Below are 11,436 nucleotides of genomic sequence, written 5' to 3'. Positions count from 1 at the left end.
TCCCAAACCACAAAAACACGAACCTGGTGGTAGTGCTGCCCCTTCAGGTCCAGGTGCCCCCTGCTTGCATTTGGAGCCCACAGCAGTGTGATACTGAACTGAACGGCTTGTAACAAATGATTTTGTATTTAACTGAAAGGCAGTTTAAAATAAGGCTCTGGGTCTGTTAGTGTAAAACTTGCTTAGTTGACAGATGTTTAATTTTGACATTAGTTGTCATTTTTGATCCTTCCTTGTGTCCAGAGGGCATCATAATTCCCCAGGCTTAGGAAAAAATATTTTAATGGAAAACCCTCTATTATAAAAGCTGTTTAAGATAAGGATGATGATAGATTCAATTGGTTTCTATTTTATCTTATCAAATCCCTATTTTGCAACCTGCCTAGCTGTATGTGATTGTTACAATGGGTGCACATGCTGTACCTGCTATCTGAGGGCAGGCGAGTGGGTTTTAGTGTGCTAGAAATACATGTGTGCTGTTTACACAATATAAACTAATTATTTGTGCCTGGGCAAGATGATATTTTGGTACTGCTGTGTAGTTTGAAATTGTTTTCGTTATCTCTGGTAGTAGAGGCTGACTTTTTACAGCTCTCCACATTTAGTAATTCAGCTAAGAAAGTTGTTGGTGAAATTAGAAGGGGGCTGGTTAGGAAACTGGGCTGTTTCCTAACCCGGTTCTGGTTGGCTTTGCAGCTTTGGCTTTCTGAAGCGTGAATCCTAGCCCCCACGGTTTGTCTCTTTGTTCATGTTTAATGCCCAGCGCAGGAGACTCTCATTTCGAGCAGAGTGTTTAGCATGCACGGCAGACCCGAGGAAGCCCATCAGCATTCTCCATGCTTCACTCAGGCAAGGACATAAATTGGTTTGTTTGGGGCCCTTCTTTTCCATTTTTAAATGGAGTTGCACACAGCATCCTTCCTGGCCCCTTCTCTTTTATTGTTTCTTGTACACAACATCTAGATCTGACTGGATCAATAGCTAGTTAGCACAAATCACAGTTCCTGTTACTTCTGCCTTGGCAGGCTCAAGCACATACATACGTTCTCTCACCCCGTTACGTGTGCACTTTCACACACACATGCACAGATACACAGATCTCACAGATCGTGCTGTGCTTAGAAATAGATTTTGAAAGAGTAACTTCTATAGATCTCGACTTCTTGGATGAAAAAAGAAATCCTGAGCAGTGATTTAAAAGAAATCCCGAGCAGTGATTTAATTCTGAACAGCACATTTATTAAAAGTGTAATTTGGCTTAAAATGATCTATATTTTGTGTGTGTGTGTCTCATAAGGAGCGATGCTTCTGCAGCGTCTTTTAACAGCACTCCTCCAGTCACTTTGATCACAGCTATTCTTAGTAACAGCTAGTGAAAGAAGTAATTGCTTTCTGGTCGCGATAACCACAATGTTGGTGTTAAAACAGTTCATCACTTGGAAGGAAAACCATTTAATCAGTGTTCCTATATAAGGATATGTTTTAGTATTTCAGAGGCTTAACATAAAATAGCAAACCAGTTCCACAACAATGCAGAGGCGCTCGGGTTGGTTCATGCTTTAGTCACTTGAGGGATTTGAATGGGCTGGTTCCTCGGATGAGGAAATTTATACAGACTCGCAGAGAATTTACTTTAACTGTTGTTGGAGATGATAAAGATACAATGGGTGAGACAAAACAGGCTGTTCACCTCGGTCAGTAGAAATAATGTAACTTAACGTTGCCAAAGCGTGAGCGTGTGAAACTGTGTTTAAGAAAAGGCTTTCTTTAGACATGGGCTGAGATTTGAAACCTTCTCAGTCGGCTGGGATTTGCACTGTGGTGTTTGTTCCAGCAGTAACCCGGTGTCCGGGTGGATGTGCAGGCTCCAGACAGCGCTGCTCTGAATTCAGGCAGTTCCTCGGCATTCTGTGCTGGAAGGTGGGCACTGTTTTGGGGCTGGGCAGCGTTAGTGAGAGCAACATTAGACCTGGGGTCCTCCCCAGTGCAGGCATTGTTGATGTACACCTGCCGTGAGAGGGCAGGCGGTTGGAGATTTGTTCCCATTGTGGCACTGCTGCCATTGGCACCGGCGGCTCCTCGGGTGCCGGGGACGTGGAGGAAGGGGCAGTGGGTGTTGGGGGCAGCTTCCCCTCGGTGCAGTGCTGGGTACTGTGTCCACTGCCTGCCACTCTCAGCCACTGCCAGGACCGGAGGGTCCGGCTTCAGAGCTGGCCATGATAGAGCAGGATGAGGAACTTCTCAAATACTCTGTTAATGCGCAGGTTATGGGCGAAACAACTTGTTGTTTTAATGGCTACTCAGATTTCTTGTAGCTCACCTTTTTTCCCATAATGGGAATGATTTGCTGGTCTCTGGCAGTTGTTGAGCTGTGGGTCTGGAGGCTGCTGAGAGCAGAGCAGTGCTGCTGGTGCCCCTGCGAGGTGTGACACCTCCGACGCTGGCCCGCCGCGAGCACGTTCCATTTCGGAATGCAGAATTAGTAATGCTGCCTGGACATGGCTCTGCCCTGAAATGTGTTTTCTGTAAGGAGTTTTCTGTGATGCATCATTTCTTGTACCAACATGTTTTATGTGAGGTAGCTGGTAGGTTTGGGGTTTTTTTCCCTGTGAAAATGCTTTCTAGAATTTTGTGTTTTCCTCTGCCTAGCAGCTTGAACTGGGAGTGAGAGATAAATAACACTGAGTGTAGAGGGGTTGTCTTGACTTCCAACACCACAGCTCTAGCTGACAAAGAATGACCAGATGAAATTCACTTAAAAATCCGGGGCCAGTTTAGTGGGGTTTTGCTTTTCCTGGTTTGTCCAAACCAGAAAATTTCCTCTTCAGTGAAATGTGTATTAATATTCTTTGGAAACCGAGTGGTTAAGTGCTGGTGGGGTTTTGGTTTTAGTTTTTAGTTGAAATTCTGAAGGTCCCATACTGCAGATGTAATGTGAAGACATCAGTATGTACCCAGAACTTTGCAGGTGTTGATTGGAAAGGATGGGAATATATTTTGCTGCGCGGTGGCTGTTGGGCTCGTCGGTCTGGGCTGACGGGCACGTGCCACGCGGCACCGTTAGCCTTCATCTGTAAGTTTTTGTTAATATTTCATCGTTACACCCAACCTGTCACTGCAATGAGCCCACAGGCCAACCCTCCTGCTGGAGCAGTGTGTAACATCTGTGAATTACTAGAAATACATTAACAAAGGTCAAATTCGGTCCAGATGCGGCCGGGAGCCTTTGTTTTCTTTCCCTTTCCAGTGCGTTCTGCTGCTTGCTTTATTTTAAATACTGCTTAGTTCTTTAAGATGCTTTACTAAGGGACTGCGTTTGTTTACTGGGACCGAGTTTGCCAGACCTCTGGTGAGGTTTTTCAGGCGCTGAACCCTCACTGCAAGCGATGTGCTGTGAGCGGCTGCGTTGTGGTGAGCGCTGTGGAAGCGAGTTCAGCAGCAGAGCTCAGCGCCTTTTCCAGCAAGGGGGCTGTGATTCCCCGTGCTGCTTTGTTTGCCTCACTGGGCTGCTGAAACTTAGACAATTTTAACAATTTAGTGAGAAAAGAAGTTATTGCCTTTTTCTTGAAGTTACAGGATGAACTCGGCATATATCAAATCCACATTTTTATTAAATCATCTGGATTAGCAAACAAAGTGATGAGGGAAGAACGCTCCTGCTGCTTATCCTGGGAGAGAGTTTGGTGTGCATTAGATTTGGATTTAATATGATGCTTTAAACTTTTCAAACCTGTTAAAAAAAAATGAATTGGAAGGATTGCCCCTGCTTGGCCTCATGTGAATGATAGAAATTCTCTATTGTTTACCTTGACTGACTATTTTTAGTATTAATTTTTAATACTTTCTACTTGAAAATGGTCTGTTTAGAAATATTTTCCTTTGTTTTATAAACATTCTGTAGCATTGTGCTTGTCGACCTTTATGGCATTTATTAGAGAAAGCAAGGGACAGAATTTTCAGTAGTATTTCCTCTTACTGTGATATACTAAAATATTTAGGGCAGGAAGTGTGTAAATTTATTGGCATTTCAGTAACAACTGTGGCCACTGTTTGCCTTTGCATCCACCGTCTGTCTGGCTGTTAATTTTTGGTCTCTAGATTTACCTGTTCTCATTTCAGTGGACAATCTAGCTGTGTTTGAATTAATGCAGATTACCTGTCTGCTTTGCTTCCTGGTGCTCCCTTGCCCCAAAGTCTGTTATTTTCTGATGGCCCATTCAGTTGCAAGGTGAGTTTTAACGGGGTTATTTTGCACACACTTGGTGTGAGAATGTGCATGAGACAGACTTAGAGGGGGCTGTTTCTTAAAATTGGTTTGTGAATGTGCTTCAGATCTTTATGTGTGATGTAAAAGGAAATGAATTAGACTTAGTATTTATATATGAGCTTGGATGACAGCGTAGATTTATTTTGATCTGTGATGTATTACACCATGTCTCCTCAATTTTTAAGGTACAATACCTGTTCTTTTTACCAATGACCTAGTGGAATGCTCGACACAGAACTGCAAATAAAATTTGATAAAAAGCGTTATTAATTAGCAATGTCTACAGATACAATTTGTTGTTACTTGTGTAGAACAAAGAATAAGGCATCAAACAAAGTCTAACCTAAAACTAAATAGGCTGCTTTTATTTGAACCAGCTGACTCCCAGCCTCGGTAGAGTTCTGTACTCGGGAAGGGTTTTGGTACAGTAAAATGCCTTTATGTGGCCATATAAAATTTTAGTACTAGACAAATTACTGTACATTTTCAGTCAGTGGTTTCTCGTGTATTTCTGTTAAATCTGTGTGTGAAGAGAGTCTCCTCAGAAAGTGCAGAGCCAGTTCTGAAATGAATCTTCAGGTGGTCTAACGTGTATGCTTTGTTAACGCTAAATTTACTGAACTATCAGAAGCCGTTTAATGACGTATTTTCTCAGTGCATTGAGAATATTGAAAGAGACCTGTCAAATTGTAGGCAGAGGATCATCCCCTGTTTTATCTCTAGTATAGAATAGATTGTCCTTGTGCATGTTTTGGACTGGAGCGTGTTGGGTGCAGGCAGTGCGGGTGGTGGGCGCTGGTACCCGCCTCGCCATCGCGCCGCGGCTCCGGCCGGCATCCGCCTCCCTGTCCAGCTGGTCTGGCTTTTCCATTGAAAAATCTACACCCTTGAAAAGAACGATGTTTGCACCTGTAAACACATGATTGGGGTTTGCAGGACATGTTTAAGATTGGTGTGTTGTTTATTTTTAAATACGAAATGATTCTTGTTTCGTTTTTTGAGCGGCGTTTTTAAACAAGAGCCTCTGTTAGTGAGGGCTGTTCAGAACATGGCTGGCTCTTCACCAGATCTTGGGTAAGGGACACGGGGAACCTTATGGAAATTAAATAGGTGAAGCTGTAGAATCACCTAGGAAATTCAAGGTCTGCTCTCACCTTCCTGGTCTTGGTTGGATTTCTTGGTTTTAAAAATGTGATTCTGAATTTTTGCTGTTCTGTAGATAGACCCAGTTTACACACAGTGATTAGATGACTGGCTTATACAAAAATACTGCTATTCTTTGTAGTTTGCTACTTTTCCTTTGCCAGATGCTTTTGTGTTGGTGCAGTAAAAACATTTTGAGTTATTAGTGACCTTTTAATACAAAGGATTTGGGTTTTTTTTTAAACATATTTAAATATATTTTATGGATTATGTGCCAATGTTCCGAAGTCAAATGCCTTCTAAATTTAAAGCTGAGACTTGAACAGCTGGAGGTCTAATCCATTAATTTTTACAAGCTGACTTTCTTAATACTTCAAAGAGAACATCTTAGATGATATTGCTTTACTGTTCCCCTCTTCAGCACCCCTTCTTCTCGTCTCCCTGCCAGTGCCCTCTCCTCTAAGGCTTCATGTTCTGCTCATCTCCTGGCAAATGACAAAAGCATCTGGATGGGGTGAATGCATTTTCCTTAGTTGATGTAATAAGTTTTAAGACTCGATGGTCTAGAAATGTGCCTTTCTTAGAGTTTTACTTTTTCTCCATACTAATGCAAAAATACGTGCTCACCACTGTTCTGTGTTTCTTTCCTGTACTGGGGTTATTTTTTGTAGCAGCACAGGCACTGTCATAGGAGTGGTTTTGCTCATTGCTCGTGCCCTTTCGAGACACCTGACTCACAGGTAGGGCACGTCCCTCTCTGTAGGATTGGGTCTGATCCATGCTGGCCACTTGGAAGTAACATTTTCCCAAGTTTTGCCTTGCCTGTTTGGGCAGGAGCTGCTCTGGCACCACCGATGGTGCCGCTCCCTGGGATGCACGTGTGCATCCTCCGAGTCTTGGCTGCAGCCTGAGGTGCTGCAGAGAGGACTTTGTGTGTGTTTGTTTTCAATTCCAGCAAATCTGTTTGTATCTGTTCAGTGTTTTAACATAACACCACTGAGCATGACACTGGGCAGTCTACATTTTTTATCAGCTTTTAACGTTTGTCTAAAAAAAGGTTTTTCGGTTTGGTAAGCAGAAATCTGGTTACAGTTAAGTGCTGCTTTGATAGATTTTTTTTTTTACATTGAAATAAATACAGTTTATTTGAGTTTAAACACAGACAGCATGTGGGAGCTCGAAGGGCTCTGCTAGCCCTGACTGTGAGCGATGGGAGACTTGTGCCACAGTCCTGCTCCCGCGGCCACTTGGTGTGAACTTTGGGATATTTATCTTATTTTAATCCCCCTCTGTGTTTGGAGCATTTAAAATACAAAATGAAGAACTTTGTTTTTTTTCTTTTAACTCTCCTACCTTCAGTTCTGACTGTTGGGCCTTTAGGACTTGATCCCCTTGATCCCAGCCAAGCCTGGGATCGGTCAGTAGCTGGAAGACAGCAGGGTTTTTTTGTGGTAAAAGATATGTTTTCAGAGTTAAGTCTGCATTTAATTAATTTTGTGAATTAGTATTCACAAAATACTCGAAAGCATTCTGTTGCTAATAGAAAGATCATCCTGAGGCTGGGGAAGCACAGTTAATTGAAAAAGCAGCCATTTGTAAAGTGAAGAAATTTTTAAAACATTTCATACCCTAATTAAGAATGTACTCCTGAGTTAAAATTGAGAATATTAATTTACTGTGTGAAGCAAATACACTGCAAAGCCCTGGAAAGAGTCATATCCTTCCTTCCTCCTTAATCCTCTCCCAAAATGCAGTTTCAGAAGAAAGGCATGACTTTTTTCTTTTTTATAATGTAGCCTGAAACCATTTTGCTAGAAAGATGTAAATTGATCTATTAACATAGGAAATGGAGGTTGGGCTGGGGTTATTATCTGGTCAGAATTTTAGGATCTCTTTCCTAGGAAAATCTTCCACTATTTTTTTTTTTTTTTGTGGAGGGAGGTGGGTGGATATAATATGGCATTTAAAAGCCTTTTGGTCTCAGGTGAGAGCAGTCAGAAGAGGCAGAGGATGCTGCTGTCGTGCTGCTCCCTGGGGAACGGGGCTGAGCCTTCCCTCCCTGCCCTGTTGGAGGTGAGGCTGTGAGTAGGAGCAGGCAGGGAGGGAGTGTCTGCACAGCGTTCCTGCTCCTGGCTGCATGGCTCGGTCAGTCCAGGCATCGCCGTCGTGCTTACGGAGATCGGGGTCCACGCGTGAATTAGAGTGCAGCAGGAGTCCGTGTCCAGGTCCCACTCTAGGATTATTTTTATTTCAGATCATATTTATTGCACCATAAATTGCCACGGGGTTTAGAAACCTGGGAGATGTTCCCACTGCTAAAGATTTACTTTCCAAATGAGCTAAAACAGGCGTTGTTGGGCTGGGCAGCTGTCTGTTCGCCGCCGGAGCACGGTGCGGTGCCACCAGGGTTTGGGCAGAGGATGCTGGTGAGGTGCACAAGGGAACTGGAGGGCACTTGGGTACTCAGCAAAGGCTGGCATGCCAGTGCTGAATGCTGCTGGGTTGGGAAGCGTGTGTAGGCAGGGAAGGAAGGGCTGAGAGCATCTCATCCCACCTGGTGATCTCATTTCTGCACGGATTCCTTGTTTGGTGGGGATGGCGCAGCTGTGCTGCCCTCTCCGGGGCAGCATTTCTCCTCTCCTGGAAAAAATAAACCCAAATCCCAGTTACAGCACTTCTGATCTGTGAGTGAATGAATTTCTAAATAACTTTGTCAGTCCTAGCAACAGGAAAAGAGACCTAAATGTTGCAGAAGTAGTTTGGTGCAAGGTGGGTTTTTACCTCTTCCAGATGCCTGGGGTTGGAAGCACCACCAAGGGAGGGCTTCTCCTCCCTCCTCCCCTGGCTGATGGGAGAGGAGGACACAGGAGACCCCAGGTCTGAGCTGCCCAGCAGATCACAACCACCTGGTGTGACTTACTCCTGGAGTGGTACTGAGCTGATAATTAGAAGAAAGGTGTCCCTTAGACCTGCCAGGCAGCCAGGTAACTGTTTGCATCTAATGTTACAGCTGTTTTTGATCTGACTCAATTGTTTTAATTTTTATTGGTGCCAAATACTAGGCTGAAAAATGTTTTTTTGCCTAGTCTGAAAAGTAACCCAAAATTTCAGACCAAACGCAGTTTTAAAAACAAGAAGATAATAAATGGGCCTATTGATTGTACTCTACAAAAGAAAAAAAGGAGTTCCCCAGTAATTGTAATAAAAGCTACCACAGTCTATGAGACAATAATTCTGAAACCCTTTAAAAATAGTATTATTATTCGAAGTGCAAAGCAGCTGGTATTTTATGATGGAACAGATTTTATTGTTGCTGGATGTAGGGTCAAACGCTTGCAGCACATTTTTGATTTAAACACACCAAAAACACAAACGCTTTTTTGAAGATAAAATCAGTAAGATTTATTTCTTTTTTTCCTGGATGTTATGGTTCCCTTCTCTACCTCTAAATGTAGGCACATACTGTTCTTTTTGTGCTGGGAGAAACCACACGCAGCCCAGCTCCCTGTGCTCTCCCTACCATGCCATGGTTCTGGAGGCAGAGGGAAAACAAGGGCTGTCCCAAGTACAATTCAAATCTCATACAAACCTCTTTGAAAGAGGCAGATCACAAAAAAGGGAGAATAGTAAATCATTCCTTCACTCTGAATTATTATTATTGTTATTGTTGCTATTATTATTATTGAAGTTTCATCCCAATGCCAATTCTTTGTGCTGTTGGCAGGCTGGGTGTGAGGGTGATGGCTGGAAAATGTGCAGGGGAATGGGGAAAGCTCAAGGGCAACCCTGGTGATTTGGGTGAGCTTTGCTTTTAAACTGTGCATCAAAGTTGTGTTGTGTGTTACGTGACAAAGTGGTGTGTCCTGTAGATAAACCCAGTTCATGTTCTATGTCCTGATGTTACTTATTTTGGCTGAGGTGGGAATGGGAAAGGCAGAAGGGAATTTGGTGCTCCCAGTGCTCTGGGTCCCCAGGGCAGGAGCCCACGGTCCTGACTCTGCTGGGGCTCCTGCACCACAGGAGTGCAGCTACTACAGACCAACAAACACCACTTTGGAGATGTGAGGTTTTACCAACACAGGGAAGTCTTACTCCAGGTAATTTTCCAGATCCTCTAGTGTTTTGTGTAGTTTTCCTCGAGTGGCTGATGCCAGTGGTGCTGCAGTGTTTCTCTCACGGAAAAGAACAGATAAAAAAATCTTTCTTTTGAGCCAGACACGTGTGAGCCTCAGAGCTGGGAACGTGCATTGGGAGATTGTGATACAATTACGTTTTATGTCTACCTATTAAGCATAATGAAGGGTTGGTTGCTGGCCTTAAATTTGGAAAGAGCTTACTGTAGAGCTTAAACCAGAAGTAGATTCCTGTAATTACTGCTTTGCTATGCGGAGTGTGGCGAGGTAGAGGGAATAAAAACTGTTCATTGTCCAATTGTATTTCCATAACTGCTGCACTTTTAAATGTCTGTTTTGAAAGATAAAAATTTTTGTTATACTAATTTTCTGAAGTAAGCTAATGAAAGCCAATACAGGGGGGAAAAAAATAGAAGAGGTGAAGAAAGTCAAATGAACAATGCTTAGAAAACACGGAGCTTCAGCTTCTTCAGTGAGCCCTGCTGCGGTGCTTGGAAAGTCAGTGGCTTTGTTTGTTAAACACAGGGCCACTGTGCTGTTGAGGTTTGAGTTCACTTGGATCCGAGATCCTTGATGATGAAATGAAGAATTTTAAAAACTTTGGATTTTATGTTTGCTTTTCTTTGTACTAGATTAAGCAAACAGGGTAAAACTCAAAGCAGTCAGTTCGGAATCTGCTTTTGCTTTTATTCGACGTTGTTCTTGCTGTGTGATGGCAGTATGTCAGGGAAACTTGGATCCCAGCATCAGTTGTTTGGAATTATTGTTTGGATTATATTCAGTTTCAAATGGTACGAAACTGTGGTGAGAAATGAACATTTGTTTATGCTGATAAAATGAGTCTTTCATAGCATACACTTGTTTTGGTTGTATGTACTAGTACATGTTACAGCTCAGAATGTCCATTTTCAGTGATAGCATGGCCCCATTCTGCTCTTTGTGTGCATTTGGGACTGGGAACTGCATCAAAGAGGAGGTGTTTCTGCTTCAAGTGAGGAAGAGGAGAGGGAAGACCAAAACACTTCTTGGCCCTTAGGGAAAAAAAAAACCCAACCCCTAAACCACATCCTTTTTCCTCTCCCCCTCAAAAATTTGGCTTGCATCTTTAAGAGAGAGTTTTTTTCCCTTTCTTTTCCAACCATCCTTTAAGGTGTGCTCTTCTGGCCTTTCTCCAGTTTGTGGAGCTTCTCTTGGAATACGTTTTAAGGGGTTACATTTGACACGTTCCTGAAGGCTGCCTTCCACAGTGGTCTGGCCCAAATAGAAATGTGAAAAGTTCCCACTGCTGAACTGTAAAAGAATACTGGAAATGGGTTATGCAGAAAAAACCATTTAGATAAAAATGCAATTTTCCCTTCCACATACACTGCTAAGAATTAATAGCACATTCTTCCTAAATGGGTAGTTCTGTATTATATTTTCACCTTAATGAAATTCTTTCCAAAACAGGAGAGTTTCATTTAAAATTGTAGAGCAAAATTGATCTGTCTTTATCTGCAGTGCTACCTGCTTTAAAATGTCATAGAATTGGCTACTATGGGCTGTCTGGGCATTCCATGGAAAACAGATGTTGAGTTCCAAGGTGGGTGTCCTAGTCTGACCCTGTCCCATCCCAGGGTGTGCTCCTTACCCTGCTGTCACAGCTGGATTTGGGCTGCCACTGTGTGTGCTGTGCATGCCAGCTGTGCTTTCACGGCTCCGCTACTTGGCCAGTGGCCACCACGCAGTGGGGACACAAGCATGGCACTTACCAGGGCATTTCTGCCAGAAATAGCCCAAAAAGGAGAAGGGTCAAGCCCACTGTGGCCTTAGTCTGTGTTGGTTCATTGTTGCACACCTGGAGCACAGGTGGTGAGCCCAAGTGTGGTGTGGCCTGGAACAACATCAGCAAAA

General features: G+C 43.2%; 1 protein-coding gene across 1 annotated transcript in view; it reads left to right on the top strand.

Annotated features, from left to right (window-relative positions):
- Positions 1-11,436, top strand: part of MN1 (MN1 proto-oncogene, transcriptional regulator) — a 34,262-nt gene that overhangs the window by 3,994 nt on the left and 18,832 nt on the right. The window lies entirely within an intron of this gene.

This window comes from Catharus ustulatus, chromosome 18 (genome assembly GCF_009819885.2).
Source record: "Catharus ustulatus isolate bCatUst1 chromosome 18, bCatUst1.pri.v2, whole genome shotgun sequence".
Taxonomy (NCBI): domain Eukaryota; kingdom Metazoa; phylum Chordata; class Aves; order Passeriformes; family Turdidae; genus Catharus; species Catharus ustulatus.
The sequence above is the reverse complement of the archived record's forward strand: the minus strand, read 5'-3'. Positions and strand labels throughout refer to the sequence as shown.